This window comes from Pelobates fuscus, chromosome 8, assembly GCF_036172605.1.
Source record: "Pelobates fuscus isolate aPelFus1 chromosome 8, aPelFus1.pri, whole genome shotgun sequence".
Taxonomy (NCBI): Eukaryota; Metazoa; Chordata; class Amphibia; order Anura; family Pelobatidae; genus Pelobates; species Pelobates fuscus.
In genome coordinates, this window is record NC_086324.1 from 115,889,805 (window position 1) to 115,909,297 (window position 19,493).

General features: G+C 38.0%; 1 protein-coding gene across 1 annotated transcript in view; it reads right to left on the reverse strand.

Moving 5' to 3' along the window:
• GSG1L (GSG1 like) overlaps positions 1 to 19,493 on the reverse strand; it is a 212,615-nt gene that overhangs the window by 35,590 nt on the left and 157,532 nt on the right. The gene's annotated exons all lie outside the window — the stretch shown is intronic.

The following is a 19,493-nucleotide window of genomic DNA, read 5'->3' on the forward strand; positions in this document are numbered from 1 at the left end:
AGAGTATGAAGGGTTGATAATGTGGTTTAGAGCCTATTGAGGATTGGCTCTGATCACTTTCGCCTTGTGTCCTTTTAGGTGACACACACCTTACTCTCCAAGTGAAATTTTCCTCAAAAGAGAGAGAGAAAGACAGGGGAAAATCGCCCTAGTATTGAAATCTTCAATGTAATCTGACAGCAAATTTAAAAGCACATAGGTGAAGATTGCTTCTCACCTGAGAGAGAGCCTGTGACCTGGCTCAAAGTAGATCAGCATGTGAGTCCTTTTAGGGATGACTCCTTCCCTCTTTGGTAGGATGGAAAATGCACCAGATATGTATTCTAATAAAAATAACTATTTATTACATAAGCTTTAAAATCAAATGATACATACAATATAAGGTGAATCCGAAACGCGTTTCGCCGGTTCCGTCCGGCTTTCTCAATCAGTATTTTCCATCCTGCTTACTTCCTGATTATAAACCCCGCCTTTCGTCCTGATTGGATGCCGGAAATCCAGTGTCATCCAATCACGGGCGTCGCTGCGAGGGAGGGCAAAGTGTTCCAACTGTATTGCTTTATCCCTTAATGCGGACGTCGTCACGCACGCACATATGATCGTGCGGACGGCGTCACTTCCGGGAATGTGAAAGGGTAGTATTTCTCCTATTAGTCTTTGGGATCCAATCCGTTACTTTTTAGAACGATATGTGTCACTTCCGGTCTCGCAGGTTTTCTCCTTTAGTCTATTATGAAAGTTCAAACGTCCATTTTAAGTGGTGGCAAAAGTCCTGGAAGACCGGAAAGGTCATCCATAGCATTATGAATATTCTTCAATCCTAAAAATGTGCTCATAATGAGCATAGATAACAAACAATAAAGTGCATCAATAGACTATAAGTATACAAAGGTAACAATACACATCTATACATAGAGGGGAGCATATTATAGATTAAAAGATTAATAATATGGTACATATGTGTTAATGATGTTTTATAGATTTAAGCCACTAAAAATCTTAAAAATAGAAATATAAAATATATATAGAAAAAATGTATAAAAATGTATAAAATGTGCAAAATTGCAATTTCATATAAATAAATTATATATAAAAATTATAAAAAGTGGCATAGTTCGAAGTCATCATTAAGACCATATGGTTGCATAATGTTCAAGTTAAAAATCCATTTCATCTCTGTTTGTCCAATTTGTTTATTGAGATCGCCGCCTCTCCAATTACCTACTATTTTTTGAATTCCCATAAACTCCATTAATTGGGGATTACTATTATGTTGATTCTTAAAATGCAGGGATACACTATGATTTAGGAAACCTTTCCTGGTATTCCTAATATGTTCTTGAATCCTAGTGTTCAGAGTTCTATTGGTTCTTCCTACATAGGCTAATCCACAGGGACATGTAATCATATAGATTACTCTGGTTGTATGGCAGGTGATTATTTGTTTAATCTTGTAATTTTTGTTTTCATCTTGTGGGTGACAGAATTCACGTACTGTCCTCCTATTGTTATTGGAGCCCTTGCAGGCCCCACACATACCGCATCCATAGAATCCAGTTTTTTCTTTAAAAAACTGGTTTCTTAATTTCCTTGAAGGTATATGATTTTTTATCAATGTCCTTCTAAGATTCGGTACCCCCCTATAAACAATATCCGGCGTATCTGGGAGTATTGAGTTTAATACAGGGTCATTTTTTAGGAGTGGCCAGTATTTTTGGATGATTTTCTTTAAACGTCTGTTGTTATGGTTAAAATCACAAATGAACTTTACATTCTGTGGTTCTATATTTTCTTTTTTTCTTTTGTACTCTATCAATTTTGTTCTATCTACAATTTCTACTTCGCTAAGGGCTTGTCTTAGGAGTTCTTCTTTATAACCCTTTTCTCTGAAGTCTTCCATAATTTTTTCCGACTGTTCCTGAAATTTATGTGGATCAGTGCAGTTTCTCTTCATTCTCAGTAGCTGCGCCTTGGGGGCGTTTAACAGCCAAGGGGGGAAATGGCAGCTATTCTCCCCTATATAGCTGTTTACATCCACCTTTTTAAAGTGGGTGCAGGTCTTGAGTATATTCTGTTCAACATAAATATTCAGGTCTAAAAATTCCACAGAATTCCTATTAAAATTGCTTGTGAGTTTTATGCCCCACTCATTGTCGTTCAAGTGGTTTAAAAATGACGTAAGTGATGTCTCATCTCCCTCCCAGATAAAAAATATATAATCGATGTAGCGGCGATAGGTCACGAGGTTCGCATCCCATCTATGGTCACCATAAATAAATGTTTCCTCCCAGTACGCCATAAACAGGTTTGCATAGCTGGGCGCGAACCTCGTGCCCATCGCCGTACCGCAAATTTGTAAAAAGAATTGATCACCGTACCAAAAATAATTATTCGTTAAAATCAAATTGATCCCCTCTATGATAAAATCTATCTGTTTTTGTGGAAATTTTTTGGAGACTTCCAAAAAGTGCTTAGTTGCTTCACAGCCTTTTGTATGAGAGATTATTGTGTACAAGGAATTAACGTCTGCCGTTACTAAATAGTAATCCTCTTTCCATTTTATATCTTTAATTACTTGTAATATATTAATGGTATCCTTCAAGTAACTGGGACATGTGCAAACTATAGGCTGTAGACACCTATCTATATATTGAGATAGTTTGCTGGAGATTGACCCTATCCCAGAGACTATTGGTCTCCCTGGAGGTCTATCTTTATCCTTGTGAATTTTAGGTAAATAATAAAATACCGGGATTTTGGGGTATTGTACGTTTAAAAATTTATACTCCTTTTGATTAAAAATCTCCATACTTTTACCTTTTTCAATCAGATTATTGTAACTGAGTTTAATTTCTCTAGTAGGGTCTGTTGTTAAAGTGCAATAAGTGTGTTTATCATTCAGAAGTCTCCATGCTTCTTTATTATAATCTTCCATATTTAAAATTACAATCCCCCCCCCCCCTTATCAGCCGGTTTGATTACCAGAGATTCATCATCTCTCAGTTCTTTCAAAGCCTGTCTTTCTTGGATGCTTAAGTTATAGTTATTCATTTTAGGTTTCTTCTTCCGAAATGAAATGGTGAAATGGCGAGGAGTATACTGGAATCTCCTTGTGTCGGCCTTTCGTCTGTCTGTGCCAAAAATCCTCATCTATCTGAGGTGTAGAGAGGACTTGAAATCTATTGTGTATGGCACCTTCATCTTGTTTATGGGGAGGTCTATAGGTCATCCCACGTCTATCATTAGTGGTAGCCAAACTCGATCTAGGTGTTCTTGTTTTTTCTTTCGTTGGGGATGTAGGTTGTTTTCTTCTAACTACCCTTTCCCATCCATCAGTTGTACGTATGGGTGTTTTTTGTACCCTCCATGGTGGTCTTTCCCTCTGAGAGCGTTCTTTGCTCCTTCTACGGGTGGGAGTCCCTCTCATTTGGTCTCCATCTGCCCTTCTCTTATTTCTATGGAAATCAAATTTATCATTCCTATTCCATTCATTATTCCTGTTTTGCCTTATATTACCATAGGGTTGATTCTTCCCTTTCGCATATGATCTAATTTGGTTTCTTGCATAATCCTCTTTATCTCGTAAGTACTTCCTTTTCTTAATCTCGATAGTGTTTTTTTCCACTTTTTCTAAATTTATTTGAATTTCATTCATTGCACTAATATATTGTTCCTTTGTCATATTTTCAACTAGAAATTTTTTTATCTTAATTATCTCTGCATCTAATTTTGGTAGTGAGCCATTCCGTCTTTTGATAATCAGGCTCATCATCCCAAAGGAAAAACTCTCCAAGAGGTCCGTCCATTCTTTTATAAAGTCTTCCTCTTCCTGATCGAATGAGGGACTTTTGGTAAAACGTAGGCCTCTTGGAGTAATTTCTTCTCTAACATATTTATCTAGTGTGGCAACTTCCCACTTTATCTTAATTTCCCTCATTAATAATTTTTCCAATTTATAACATGAATTTCGTATTTTTACTCTTAATTCCTGTCCATTGTCCATATTAGGTGTCAAAGGATTATTAAATAGAGCATCTATATTTTGTCCATATTTGGACCTATTCTCAAACAGAGACATTTACAGTTTAGCAGCACACACAGAGATGAAGAGTTGTGACAATAATTAATAGTATAACAAAAGTGTTCTGTGTTTTCAGGCGCTTTGCATAAATTATATCAAGTGCTCTAATATGACAGCTGCTCCCACACAAAAACCAGGAACTCTCCAATCCTGTCATAATTCAATGTCAAATAATACACTAATTTACATACACCGTATGAAAAAGTAAGAGTGTGTAGCGCTTGATTTTGTGAACTTACTCCACAGGAGATCCCTCAGAGTATGAAGGGTTGATAATGTGGTTTAGAGCCTATTGAGGATTGGCTCTGATCACTTTCGCCTTGTGTCCTTTTAGGTGACACACACCTTACTCTCCAAGTGAAATTTTCCTCAAAAGAGAGAGAGAAAGACAGGGGAAAATCGCCCTAGTATTGAAATCTTCAATGTAATCTGACAGCAAATTTAAAAGCACATAGGTGAAGATTGCTTCTCACCTGAGAGAGAGCCTGTGACCTGGCTCAAAGTAGATCAGCATGTGAGTCCTTTTAGGGATGACTCCTTCCCTCTTTGGTAGGATGGAAAATGCACCAGATATGTATTCTAATAAAAAATAACTATTTATTACATAAGCTTTAAAATCAAATGATACATACAATATAAGGTGAATCCGAAACGCGTTTCGCCGGTTCCGTCCGGCTTTCTCAATCGGTATTTTCCATCCTGCTTACTTCCTGATTATAAACCCCGCCTTTCGTCCTGATTGGATGCCGGAAATCCAGTGTCATCCAATCACGGGCGTCGCTGCGAGGGAGGGCTTCCGGTCTTCCAGGACTTTTGCCACCACTTAAAATGGACGTTTGAACTTTCATAATAGACTAAAGGAGAAAACCTGCGAGACCGGAAGTGACACATAAAAAGAAACGGATTGGATCCCAAAGACTAATAGGAGAAATACTACCCTTTCACATTCCCGGAAGTGACGCCGTCCGCACGATCATATGTGCGTGCGTGACGACGTCCGCATTAAGGGATAAAGCAATACAGTTGGAACACTTTGCCCTCCCTCGCAGCGACGCCCGTGATTGGATGACACTGGATTTCCGGCATCCAATCAGGACGAAAGGCGGGGTTTATAATCAGGAAGTAAGCAGGATGGAAAATACCGATTGAGAAAGCCGGACGGAACCGGCGAAACGCGTTTCGGATTCACCTTATATTGTATGTATCATTTGATTTTAAAGCTTATGTAATAAATAGTTATTTTTATTAGAATACATATCTGGTGCATTTTCCATCCTACCAAAGAGGGAAGGAGTCATCCCTAAAAGGACTCACATGCTGATCTACTTTGAGCCAGGTCACAGGCTCTCTCTCAGGTGAGAAGCAATCTTCACCTATGTGCTTTTAAATTTGCTGTCAGATTACATTGAAGATTTCAATACTAGGGCAATTTTCCCCTGTCTTTCTCTCTCTCTTTTGAGGAAAATTTCACTTGGAGAGTAAGGTGTGTGTCACCTAAAAGGACACAAGGCGAAAGTGATCAGAGCCAATCCTCAATAGGCTCTAAACCACATTATCAACCCTTCATACTCTGAGGGATCTCCTGTGGAGTAAGTTCACAAAATCAAGCGCTATACACTCTCACTATTTCATACGGTGTATGTAAATTAGTGTATTATTTCACATATAAACGACAATTAGTCCAAATAAAAAAGAAAGTATTATCTAGAATATGCTCCTATGGAGAATGAGAAATCTGTAGATCCACGGTCAGGGGAAAGTTATTTTTTAGTTTTATTTCCCTGGACTCCAAGTAATCCGAGGTGGGGATAATACCACCAGCGCTATCTTCAAAGAGCAGTTGGTCTGCTCCTCTCTTGTGAGTACCATTTTATACGTATTTTTTATCACTATTTTACCCAGTGAGCACTATTGGTTGTTTCTCTTTTATCTTTGAGCGTGGAACACATCACTGACGGAGGAAATTTTCCCTATATCCCATAAGCGGGGATTGTACCGCTGTACAACAAAGAAGTGGAAACCTCATTCAATAAGCATACAAAAAATACAACCTGGAAAATATAACCAAAGTAGGTCTATTTTCTATAGGAATAGGATAAAGTCTAAAATGACAAAAAATAAATACAAATCATAGCGTAACACAATTAAAATATTAAGTGAAAAATGAGATGTTAGTAACAAACTCACAAACAGCGGTGATAATCAGGCCTCTCACCCCCTTGGGGTATATGGAATATGGAACTTGATAGTAGATTCAAGTATATAGAAGTCTTCAGAGAAATGGATAAAAAGAGCCATACATGGTGAAGTATGTAAAAAAATAGAAAAAGCACATTTATTGATTGCACTTACAAACAGAGAAGAATAATAAGCATGTCTCCACTACAAGTGGAACTGGATAGCAGCGTGGTAGATTGGAGCCAAATCCCAGCTTGAGAACTCAGCAAACAGATTAACAAATAAAATATTAAAATGAAACAACAAAAGTTCGATATCCAACGCGTTTCGTCAGACAATATCTGTAAGGGACTTCTTCAGGGATATGTGTGGAGCCTTGTGTAGAAGTGCTTCTTATACCCAACGTAATTCTTCATAATGCCATTCACCGGCAGTGTGCGTTCCAACGTGGAACGCAATAGTGTATTTCCTCTGACGTCTGTCCGGTATTCGGCACATGCGCCCGGGAAACTAAAGGTCCATAGCACTAGAGTACTAAACGTGCTGTGACATGTGGTACAGGAGATCAAAACACAGAAGAACAAAGTACACAACCAGCGATATGTCGCCAAATAGACATAGAAAAACTGAATCCTAGCAACAGTCTAGCACATACATATAGCAGCTAGAAAAATAAGTGATCATATATAATATAGAATACAGAATACAAGAAATTAATTAATTAATAAAATGAATACATTGATCAATAAACTAACTATCAATCTATCAGTATATATATAACTATTATTATATGAATAAACCAGTCAATGTATATATATGGAAAAATCCAAATATGTATAATATACAAAAATGGATTAGAAATGTATATTAAACTGTTATGCAAAGTGGAGGGAAAAAAAAGAGAATTAATATGTATAACAAAATTCAATTGTCTAAATGATTATAAAATGCAAGATGAGAGAGAAAAAAGAGGTAAAAATGAATATATATGAGATCCAAATAACAAATCCAATGTTCTAAAGTATGAATTCAAATCAGACCTTGTAGGTCTATTTCTGCATTGAGTCCATGCTGTAGAGTCTTAAGGGTGTATATCCAAAATGCTTCTTGGCGAATTAATTCCTGGAGTTTGTCACCTCCTCTAACACCTAATGTTATATGTGCTATGCCAAAAGCTAAAAAAATTTACCAACAAAAGAGGGGACATGTATTCCAAAACATTGCAATACATGTCCCCTCTTTTGTTGGGAATTTTTTTTAGCTTTTTTCTCTCTCATCTTGCATTTTATAATCATTTAGACAATTGAATTTTGTTATACATATTAATTCTATTTTTTCCCCTCCACTTTGCATAACAGTTTAATATACATTTCTAATCCATTTTTGTATATTATACATATTAGGATTTTTCCATATATATACATTGACTGGTTTATTCATATAATAATATTTATATATATACTGATAGATTGATAGTTAGTTTATTGATCAATGTATTCATTTTATTAATTAATTAATTTCTTGTATTCTGTATTCTATATTATATATGATCACTTATTTTTCTAGCTGCTATATGTATGTGCTAGACTGTTGCTAGGATTCCGTTTTTCTATGTCTATTTGGCGACATTGGTTGTGTACTTTGTTCTTCTGTGTTTTGATCTCCTGTACCACATGTCACAGCACGTTTAGTACTCTAGTGCTATGGACCTTTAGTTTCCCGGCGCATGCGCCGAATAACGGACAGACGTCAGAGGAAATACACTATTGCGTTCCACGTTGGAACGCACACTGCCGGTGAACGGCATTATGAAGAATTACGTCGGGTATAAGAAGCACTTCTACACAAGGCTCCACACATATCCCTGAAGAAGTCCCTTACAGATATTGTCTGACGAAACGCGTTGGATATCGAACTTTTGTTGTTTCATTTTAATATTTTATTTGTTAATCTGTTTGCTGAGTTCTCAAGCTGGGATTTGGCTCCAATCTACCACGCTGCTATCCAGTTCCACTTGTAGTGGAGACATGCTTATTATTCTTCTCTGTTTGTAAGTGCAATCAATAAATGTGCTTTTTCTATTTTTTTACATACTTCACCATGTATGGCTCTTTTTATCCATTTCTCTGAAGACTTCTATATACTTGAATCTACTATCAAGTTCCATATTCCATATACCCCAAGGGGGTGAGAGGCCTGATTATCACCGCTGTTTGTGAGTTTGTTACTAACATCTCATTTTTCACTTAATATTTTAATTGTGTTACGCTATGATTTGTATTTATTTTTTGTCATTTTAGACTTTATCCTATTCCTATAGAAAATAGACCTACTTTGGTTATATTTTCCAGGTTGTATTTTTTTTATGCTTATTGAATGAGGTTTCCACTTCTTTGTTGCACATTTTACTTCTTTGGGTGTTCGTGAGGTACACCTGGGACCCTTTCAATTTAGCAGATTTATTATCTGTGGTTAGTGTGTATACTATACTCTTTTTCACATTGTACCGCTGTACGCCTTCAACACTAGAGCGAGTTATAGCTCTTATAAATGTGAGTTTTATACCAGCTTTTAATTTTTTATCCACTTTACTACCAGACGTATTGCACTATCCTGTTTTGTATCTGCTTTTTCCACATACGAGCGAATTCCTAAGAAGGAGATCAGCGAGGAACTTTCCCCTGACCGTGGATCTACAGATTTCTCATTCTCCATAGGAGCATATTCTAGATAAGACTTTCTTTTTTATTTGGACTAATTGTCGTTTATATATTGATTTCCCCTGGCGCAGCCTTTTTTTTTTGTTATTTCCTTTGTCTTATCTCTTAAGGGTTTTTGAGGGATTCCCTTATAGGGTTGCTGCCTTTTTGTTATTTAGCGCTTACTCTCTTTCTCTGTTTTACTTTGTTTTAATTCCCTCTCGAGTCAGCTGCTTTTTAACTTTTTTAATATGTCTATTTTCAATTTTAGAAATAATTATATTATTGATGTAGAAAATGTTTTTGACACAGAAGTTATTAGTCCTGTCCAAATAAGTTACCCCAATGCTAATCAAGAAGAATTATTTATCAAATTGGAAAAAGCACTAAGTACAGAAATCAAGCTAAAATGGGAGATAGCCACTCTAAAAAAATACATTGATGAACAGATTACTCCCCGTGGTCTTAGGTTACTCAAACTACCCACCTCGGATCAAGATGATTTAGAGTTTATGGAAGAGTGGAATAACAAGCTTGAGCTCTGTACTTTGGGCCTTATGAAAACCATAACTATAAAAAAAAAGTAAAAAACTGTCCACTTTAGATATAGAGATCAATGGTCTCAAAGACAGACTTTTGCCATTCACTGAAACAAAAGCATATCAACAGAATTCTATATTAATTCAAAGTAAAATTGAAAAGGTCGAAATTGAAACAAAACATATAAAAATTAAGAAGTATATTAGAGACAAGACCGATTACTCCAATAAACAGGTCAGAACCTACCATCTAAATAAAAAATATACCTCGCAATATCAGAGTCAAAGATACAATTACGCAAGAACAAATACTCACCATGAGCCAAGGAATTACGAAAATTCCGAGGTACATTACTCAGAACACCCACCTCACCAGCACCAAAATCCTAACATTAAAAAGTTCTCACACTCACCACCAAACACACGTACATATAGGGCACCAACAAATCACTACCATGGCCCTCCACAAAGACCTCACAATCCCAATACCAATCAATACTGTTCATTCACACAAAGAAACCGCAACAATTCATACCGGAATCACCACAAAATTCCAACATCACCAATATATCGCAATACGTCAGGACCCCAACACAAATACCCATCCCCTAAATCACAAAGATCCAGATATATTAATGACCACAAGGAATATTCTAACTATTTTAAATCACCCACGATCCCTAATCACCAAAACAGATATCAATTGTTATCCTTAGATTAGAATTTGAAAATGAGGATCATTTTTTAGAGATCAGAACCCACCCCACTACACTAGCCCAAACACCATACCCCTCACGATCACAAAAAAGGATTTTAAATTTAGAGGAAGAAGAAGTGGCAGGCGCGAACAAAAAAGAAAGATTAGAAAGATAATAGTTCCTCAAGCAAATACGAATAATGGCATTTTTAACCTCTCACAAAAATGTTTAACTAGTGCACAAATATCAGTTTTAACAAAAGGTCTTAAATTTGCCCCAACTAATTCTTTTAAACCGTTTGAAGCTTTTCTCGATGTCAATAAATTTGTTCGATAAGCCACTCTTAAAAGATTCTTTATAGATAAAAATGAAGATAATCTTATTTTAAATCCCAATCCACCACCCCACACATCTCCCGAAAACCACTCTATTATCAATACACATTTAAGAGAAAAATCAACTTTCTATCCTGCCCATTTTAAATCCGCTCCAATCACTATGTTCGAAAAACTAGTAGTAAAAGATTTAGAAAAAATTAAGAACAGAAAATACGACCCTCAAAATCTCACACATACGGAAAAATTGGCACTAAAAGAACTTCAAGAAGATAAAAATATCGTAATTAAGCCAGCCGACAAAGGAGGGGAGATAGTTATACTATCCAGCCAGATGTATATAGAAGAGGCACATAGACAATTAAATGATATTAATGTGTATGAAAGACTCACATCAGATCCAACCGCAAAAATTCAAGTGGTTTTAACCCAATTTTTAAACAAAGGCCAAGGATTTTAAATAAACATGAATTCAATTTTTTAAACAAAAAATTTCCTATAATACCCGTCATATACTTCCTCCCTAAAATTCATAAAAATGAAACCTCACCACCTGGAAGACCTATTGTGTCTGGCATAGGCTCCCTCCTATGTAACCTCTCACAGTACATAGACACTCTTTTACAACCTTTAGTCAAACTCATGAGATCTTACCTGCAAGACTCTATGGCCCTTTTAAAGTTTTTAAACAATTTTATATGGAAGCCGAGTTATTTATTAGTTACATGTGACGTCCAGTCACTACACACAATTATCCCTCATGAGATAGGCTGTCAAGCTATTAGAGATATTTTAACAAAAGAGGGCAAAATTGCTGATATACAAATTGATTTTGTACTAGAAGGCATTAATATTATTTTAAAAAATAATTATTTTTGGTTTTTAAACTCTTTTTATCTGCAGAAAAGAGGCAATGCGATGGGGACTAGGTTCGCTCCCAGCTACGCCAACTTATTTATGGCGGATTGGGAATCCCAAGCTATTTTTAACGACCACCAGTGGAGAGCGGACCTAGTCTCATTTTTTAGATATATTGATGACCTTTTTTTTTATCTGGGAAGGTACTGAAGATGATCTTAATTCCTTTATGAATAATCTTAATATAAACAATAAAGGTATATTTTTAACTTACGAATACAGCAGGGAACAAATTAATTATTTAGATCTTAATATTTTTATAAAAAATGGGAAAATACACACTAAGACGTTTTTAAAAAAAGTTTGCGTGAACACTGTCATAGACAAAACTAGTTGCCATTATCAACCTTGGCTCGATAGCGCTCCAAAAAGTCAAATGTTAAGACTTCGGCGAAACTGTTCTGAAATAAGTGATTTTAACCAACAAGCCAAGCTTTTAAAAAACAAATTTATTGAGAAAAATTATTCTGAAACAGTACTTAGGGACACTATCGAAAATACCCCCAAAAAAGATAGAAATTAACTTTTAAAATACAAGTTGAAAAATACTGATAATCCTATGCCCTTGCCTATCATTTGTAATTATAATAATAAAAGCAACAATGTAAAAAAAGTTATAAAAAAACACTGGCATATTTTAAAGCAAGATGAAATTCTTAATAAAATCATACCAGAACGTCCTAACATAGTTTTTAGGGGAGCACCCAATTTTAAATCAATATTAACTAACTAAGAATTTTACTAAAGAAACAACCAATACAACCCCGTTATCTTTTTTCCCACAAATTAAAGGCTTCTGCAAATGTAAGATGTGTATTGTTTGTAGAAGTACTGATCCTACTGTTCCTCACAAAGTTACTCAATTTATTTCTAAAGTTACAAACCAGGTTTACAAAATCAATGATTTTATTAATTGTTCAACTAAAAAATTTATTTATCTGCTTGAATGCCCTTGTGGCTTCCAATATGTTGGAATGACCACTAGGTGCTTAAAGGGACACTATAGTCACCTGAACAACTTCAGCTTAATGAGGTTGTTTAGGTGAGTGCTACAGCTACCCGGAGCCTTTTTCTTGTAAGCACTGTATTTTCTGAGAAAATGCAGTGTTTACATTGGAAGCTTGGAACACCTCTTGTTGCAGTCAATCAGACGGCCACCAGAGGGACTTCCGAGTTCAGAGGCCCTAAAAAGGCCTCTCGTCCGATGCATTCTGGGTGAATGCATCAGACGGGCTATCAGCACACAAAGCACTGACAGCTGAAGCCCGAACCCACAGGGATGCTGTCTGGCCACAATAGTGGTTGAAGGGGGGGGGGGACCTACTCTCCTCCCCCCCCCCCCGGCCCCCACCCTGAGCGGTGGGTGGGGGCCCTAAAAATAAGGGTGGCACATACTGCCCCCCCGGCCCCCACCCCTGTGCGCACCCTTATTGTGAATTTTAGGGCCCCCACCCGCCGCACAGGGGTGGGGGCCGGGGGGGGACAGTAGGTCCCCTCCCTATTGTGAATTTTAGGGCCCCCACCCACCGCTCAGGGGTGGGGGCCGGGGGGGACAATAGGTCCCCCCCTATTGATAATTTTAGGGCCCCCACCCACCGCTCAGGGGTGGGGGCCGGGGGGGGGCAGTAGGTCCCCTCCCTATTGTGAATTTTAGGGCCTCACCCACCGCTCAGGGGTGGGGGCCGGGGGGGACAATAGGTCCCCCCCTATTGATAATTTTAGGGCCCCCACCCACCGCTCAGGGGTGGGGGCCGGGGGGGGGACAGTAGGTCCCCCCCTTATTTTTTATTTTAGGGCCCCCACCCGCCGCACAGGGGTGGGGGCCGGGGGGGGACAGTAGGTCCCCCCCTATTGTGAATTTTAGGGCCCCCACCCACCGCTCAGGGGTGGGGGCCGGGGGGGGTTCAGTAGGTCCCCCCTTATTGATATAGTTTTAGAAAGCGAGCTGAGCTGTCAGTCAGACAGCTCAGCTCGCGAACGCGCATTCCGCGCACATGCGCGGTAAAGCGCTCAGGTTCTTCATAGGGCGGCTGTCAATGCCGCTCTATGAAGAACGCGATTGGTGCAGCGCGAAGCCGCGCATGCGCACCACATCGCCCTCTCCATTGGGCCCCGCGATTTCGTCATTTTGACGAAAAAGGGGGCGCGGCCTGGCTGGGAGCTCGGCGCTGGAACGGAGGTAAGTTTTTAATATAAAAACACCTCGAATTTTTTTTTAATTAAATGTAAGTTCATATAAAAGCAAGAAGGAAGGCTGGGGGACCTGTCTTTCTTGCTTTTATATGTAGACTATAGAGTCCCTTTAAAAACACAATTAAGCGAACATTGCAGAAATATAAAAAATGGGTACCTAAATCATTCAGTATCCAAACATTTTATTAAACATAATAAAGATCCTAGATTGTTGAAATGTATTGGAATAAATAATAATGTACGATTCCATGGAGGGGCGGAAACATTAAAACCATTTTAGGGAAAACTGAAATGGAATGGGTTTACAAACTCCAAACCCTCACTCCTTAAGGTCTTAATGTTGACTTTGACTTGTTTAACTTTTTATAAGTATGTGACCCTCACATGTTTTTATCCCCTGTGTTCTTATGTATTGTTAACTTTGACTTGTTTTACTTTTTATAAGTATGCGCCCCCACATGTTTTTATCCATTGTGTTCTTATGCATTGTTACATATTCATCCCTCTGTCTTTATTTTGGTATTCATTTTTATCCACTTAGATTTTATTCCATTCTTCTGACTATGCCTGATGACACTTTTCAGTGTATCAGGCATAGTCATATTTTATTTCTTCGTCGGCCACACTCTGAGTGTGTTCTGACATCTATTTCTATTTCCCTGACGACGGCCGCAGCTTTGTGCTGGCCGTCGTTCCTTTGTATAGCTGGTTTCCATGACGACGACCGCGGCTTTTTCGCGAGCCGTCATCATGGTTTACTCCGCCCCTCCTATATCCTTGTCGGCCGCAATCATATGCGAGCCGACGTCCTCTTTCCCCTAGACGCCGGCGGCTGCGCAGTGCGCGCCGATGTCTAACTACACATCCCAGCATCCAATGCGATCTGATTGCCGGTCACGTGACCGCACTACTATTGTAAATTTTACGTTAAATACACCTCATTTTAAATTCTCTTTAGCTTAAAAAGCCCTAATAAGTGAATCTAATTGTATATTTATTATCACCATTCTATTTTTATATGCATACTTTTATCTGTTCATAATTTGTATTCTGATTGGTTGTCCCCAATTGTGGCGCCAATTTTAAGTTTCTATTTGTTATTTAAACCTTTCTCTGCCAGGTATCAGGCTCTTAATCCATATTGATAAAGCTGTATTGGCGAAACGCGTTTGTGGAATTTTACTGTGTATTTTAATATTAAAGATTTTTTGGACACTTTTTATTTAGTGCCATTTATCTTTTTTTACACTGTATATTATTTTGTTACCTGGCATTTTTATTTCCCTGTACTCCAAGTAATCTGAGGTGGGGATAATACCACCAGCGCTATCTTCAAGGAGCAGTTGGTCTGCTCCTCTCTTGTGAGTACCATTTTATACGTATTTTTTATCACTATTTTACCCAGTGAGCACTATTGGTTGTTTCTCTTTTATCTTTGAGCGTGGAACACATCACTGACGGAGGAAATTTTCCCTATATCCCATAAGCGGGGATTGTACCGCTGTACGCCTTCAACACTAGAGCGAGCTATAGCTCTTATAAATGTGAGTTTTATACCAGCTTTTAATTTTGTATCCACTTTACTACCAGACGTATTGCACTATCCTGTTTTGTATCTGCTTTTTCCACATCCGAGCAAATTCCTAAGAAGGAGATCAGCGAGGAACTTTCCCCTGACCGTGGATCTACAGATTTCTCATTCTCCATAGGAGCATATTCTAGATAAGACTTTCTTTTTTATTTGGACTAATTGTCGTTTATATATTGATTTCCCCTGGCGCAGCCTTTTTTTTTGTTATTTTTTTTTTTTTTTTTGTTATTCCCTTTATTTTAAAACAAGATGAAATCTTAGGAGATAGGATACCAGAAAAAAACGGTAGTCATATATAGAAAAGCAGACAGCTTAAAAAATAAATTGGCACCCAGTCTTTTACCCAAATTGATAAAAAGTCCAAAATCAAATTTTCTTCACTCCCAAAAAACTCCAGGCTTCCATAAATGTGGGGCATGTTCTACATGTACCCACCAAAAAAGAAGAACTATATCTTTCATAGGATCTTGCACTAATAAAACATATAACATAAAAAAATGTATACATTGCACATCCACATGTAATTTATCTCTTACAATGTGGATGTGGTGCCCAGTATGTAGGACGGACTACTAGAACTTTACATACTCAGCTTCGTGAACACTTTAATAATATTAGGACACATAAGGTGGAGCATAGTGTTCCTAATCATTGTAATTCTTGTAGTATGTTTAAATGGTCGACTTTTATTGCTATTAGTATAGATCAGGTCACAATAAATTGGAGGGGAGGAAGCAAAATCAACGACTTAGCTAAAAAGGAAGCCTTTTGGATTTATACATTGAAAACTTTAAAGACAGGCCTTAATCAGGATATTGATTTGGGGGGCTCTTTTAGTTAGAATCCACACCCCTTCCTATGGCCTAAGTGATTTCTTGTGTCTTTAGACATCCCATTTTTTAGATATCCCAATTTTTAGGTCACACTATTTTATATTGTTTTTTATTTTTTGCCCATGTGTGCCATCTGTGTTTTTTGTGGCATATATGTGTATATATTTGTCCATCGTGTGATTTATTTGCTATTGTATTGTTTATTGTTTTTTGGTTTAACGCTATGTATATGTTTGGGCAGAGTCCATGTGGTTCTGATGTATTTTTGATTATAGATAGCCTTTCTTTGTTCCGCTCTGTGACGCTCGTTTTTCTCTGCAACCTATTGGTTGCCGAGATTACCGTGCGTTCCACAGTGGAACGCGGAAGTGTCTTTTCAGGTAAAAGGACGGCATGCGTTCCAGAGTGAAACACGGAAGTAGCCCTCCCCTTCACAGACGACCGAAAACGTCATCACGTTCGGCCAATCAACAACTGGCAAAGACGGAACCCGGAAGTAGGAATTTCTTTTGCGGCAAATTCAAGATCTTCTGAGGCTTATATAAGGAAAGGACTGTTGAACTGTACGATATATCCCTGAAGAAGTCTTTAAGACGAAACGCGTTGGATACAAGCTAGAACTTTTTGTTTTTGGCTCTTCATTGTGTTTATTGTTTGTTTTTACCACAGAGGGACTTTTTTCTCCTGGGTACCACTTGTTAGTGGAGACAAGTTGTTTTAATCTTCCATTGATGTAAGTGTATTTTGTATCAATAAATCCTCTTTTTGTTACAATACTGCTCTATATATCTTTTTCCTTTGAGGATTGGATGTTCTGAATATATGCTGCTGTGTTACACCGCAAACTCACCTTGAAGGAGACGCTGTCCTAAATATATATACCCTATGGAAGGGAGACAGGCGCAGATCTTCAGCATGGTCTTGTAAGTTCTCTACCTTCGGGTCTGAACTATTCATTTCCGTATATACTTCACTATTGTGTGATTTTTTTATATTTTAGATCTCCTGGAGAATTGTGTTATTTTATACACAGGTTGTATTTTTCATGAAATTTGTTTGCTACCCCTTTTATTTATACTATTACTTGTTGGTGTAGTATAGATTTACTTCTTTGTCGCCTTAAGATTTGGGCCCACCAGCTGTTACTCGTCAAAAGCCCAGTCCTGGATTCCTGGGAGTCCTTTATTCGGTCCCTGGGTTTACAATGCAACAGGACACAAAAGTCCTATGTACATAGATCACCTCCTGTTGCTTCACATATATTGCAACCCGGACTGGAGATGGACTACACTACTCCTTCCACTCGGACTGATGTTACAGCTAACCCTACTGCTCCCAAGTCTCCCGAAGCACCTGAAACATCGTATACATCTGGCAGGGAGGCCGAGGAACCCATGGAGATTGGACTGGTAACGTTCCGTCAGTCATCTCAAGAAAGGGCAAGAAGGAGGACGCATGGACTGTGTTATTATTGTGGGGAGAGGGGACATTTAAGATAATTTTGTCCCATTCGTCCATCTAGGCCTCAGGTTCTCCGTCTGGGTACTACTCTGGCATATGCTATGAGGCCTGTCTGCCAACATGCTGCCTGTCCTTGCTTGACCACTCTGACCAATCCTCAGCCTTCTACAGTCATTGCTCCTGAGCAGGGCTCGAGTCCTGCAGGAACGCGTGGGAATGGCGTTCCTGCACTTTTTTCACAGGAGGAACGCCGTTCCCCCTGCAGGCACTCAGGGGGCGGCAAAAAATGCTGCAAAAAATATAGCATGTTACATTTGAAATTGAAATTTGCGAGATTGATTACGTTGCCTTTGAGACTGTATAGTAGCCCAGGAATTAAATTTACACCCATAATGGCCTACCATTTGCAATAGTAGACAACCCAAGGTATTGCAAATGGGGTATGTCCAGTCTTTTTTAGTAGCCATTTGGTCACAAACACTGGTCAAAGTTAGCGTATTTGTTTGTGTGTGAAAAATGCAAAAAACTCAAATTTTGGCCAGTGTTTGTGACTAAGTGGCTTCTAAAAAGGACTAGACATACCACATTTGCAATACCTTGGGTTGTCTACTATTGCAAATGGTATGCCATCATAGGGGTAATTTTCATTCTTGGGCTACCATAGGGTCTTAAAGCAACGTAACCAATCTGGCGAATTTTAATGTGAAAAAAATGAAACACAAGCCTTATATTTGACGCTGTAACTTTTGAATACACCATAAAACCTGTACATGAGGGGCACTGTTGTACTTGGGAGACTTCGCTGAACACAAATATTTGTGTTTCAAAACAGTAAAAAGTATCACAGCAATAATATCGTCCGTGTAAGTGCTGATTGTGTGCGTAAAAAGCAAAAAACTTCACTTTTACTGGCGATATCATCGCAATACATTTTACTCTTTTGAAACACTAATATTTGTGTTCAGCGAAGTCTCCCGAGTAAAACAGTACCCCCCATGTACAGGTTTTATGGTGTCTTGGAAAGTTATAGGGTTAAATATAATGCTAGCAAATTAAATTCCATATACTTTTGGCATGGGTTGTCAGGCAGGTCCCGCTAATTGTAATTAATTAAGATACCTAATTATGTAAAAATATTACATAAATATATATGTAGAATTAATATATGTATATATCAGTCTACGTGTAATTTGATATTAATATATATAATTATATATATATTATTAGTAAAATATACCTAGACAGTGTATGTGTGTGTGTATGTATATGTGTATATATATATACTTATATATAGTATATATTTTTTTTTACACAGATTTTAATTTCATTTTATTTCCAGCCAGCAAGGGGACTAACTGTCATTACAGGCAGTCCCCCTGCTGGCAATGCAGCAGCCAGCTAACCCGGCCATGTGATTGTGAGGTCCTTGCCAAGACCTCACTCTCACATGGCCAGGGGGGGGGGGCCGGAGGAGGCAGGATCGATCGCCGGCGTGGAATCGCCGGCGACCGGGTAAGTAACAAAAAACGGAGGGCGTTCTATTACACCCTGCGGCATTTAGAGCCACTTAGAATAGGGCGTAATAGTACACCCTCTGGTTTTAAGTGGTTAACAAGCTGAAAACATTTGCTAAACTCAACTTAGAAATAAGACCAGAGATTGCCTTGCTGCGATTAGATTTGTATAGAGTTTCCAAATTAGAAACAATGATAATTATGCATTTTTTTATTGTCATGATTTTGTTAAAAAAAATAATTTATTAAAGGTTATATATTTAAGAAAAAAAAAAGAATACTACCCTCACAGTATTGCAATAAAAAAAATTAATGGGTGAAGCAAGACTGGGGTTGCTGAGAACTCCTTCAACCTTTGACTACACTGCAATTCTCTCCTTCCAGGCAGGTATCATCCTCTCTGTCTTTGCATTTCCAGCTCTTTTCCTAGGCAAGTATCCACACTTCTTGCAG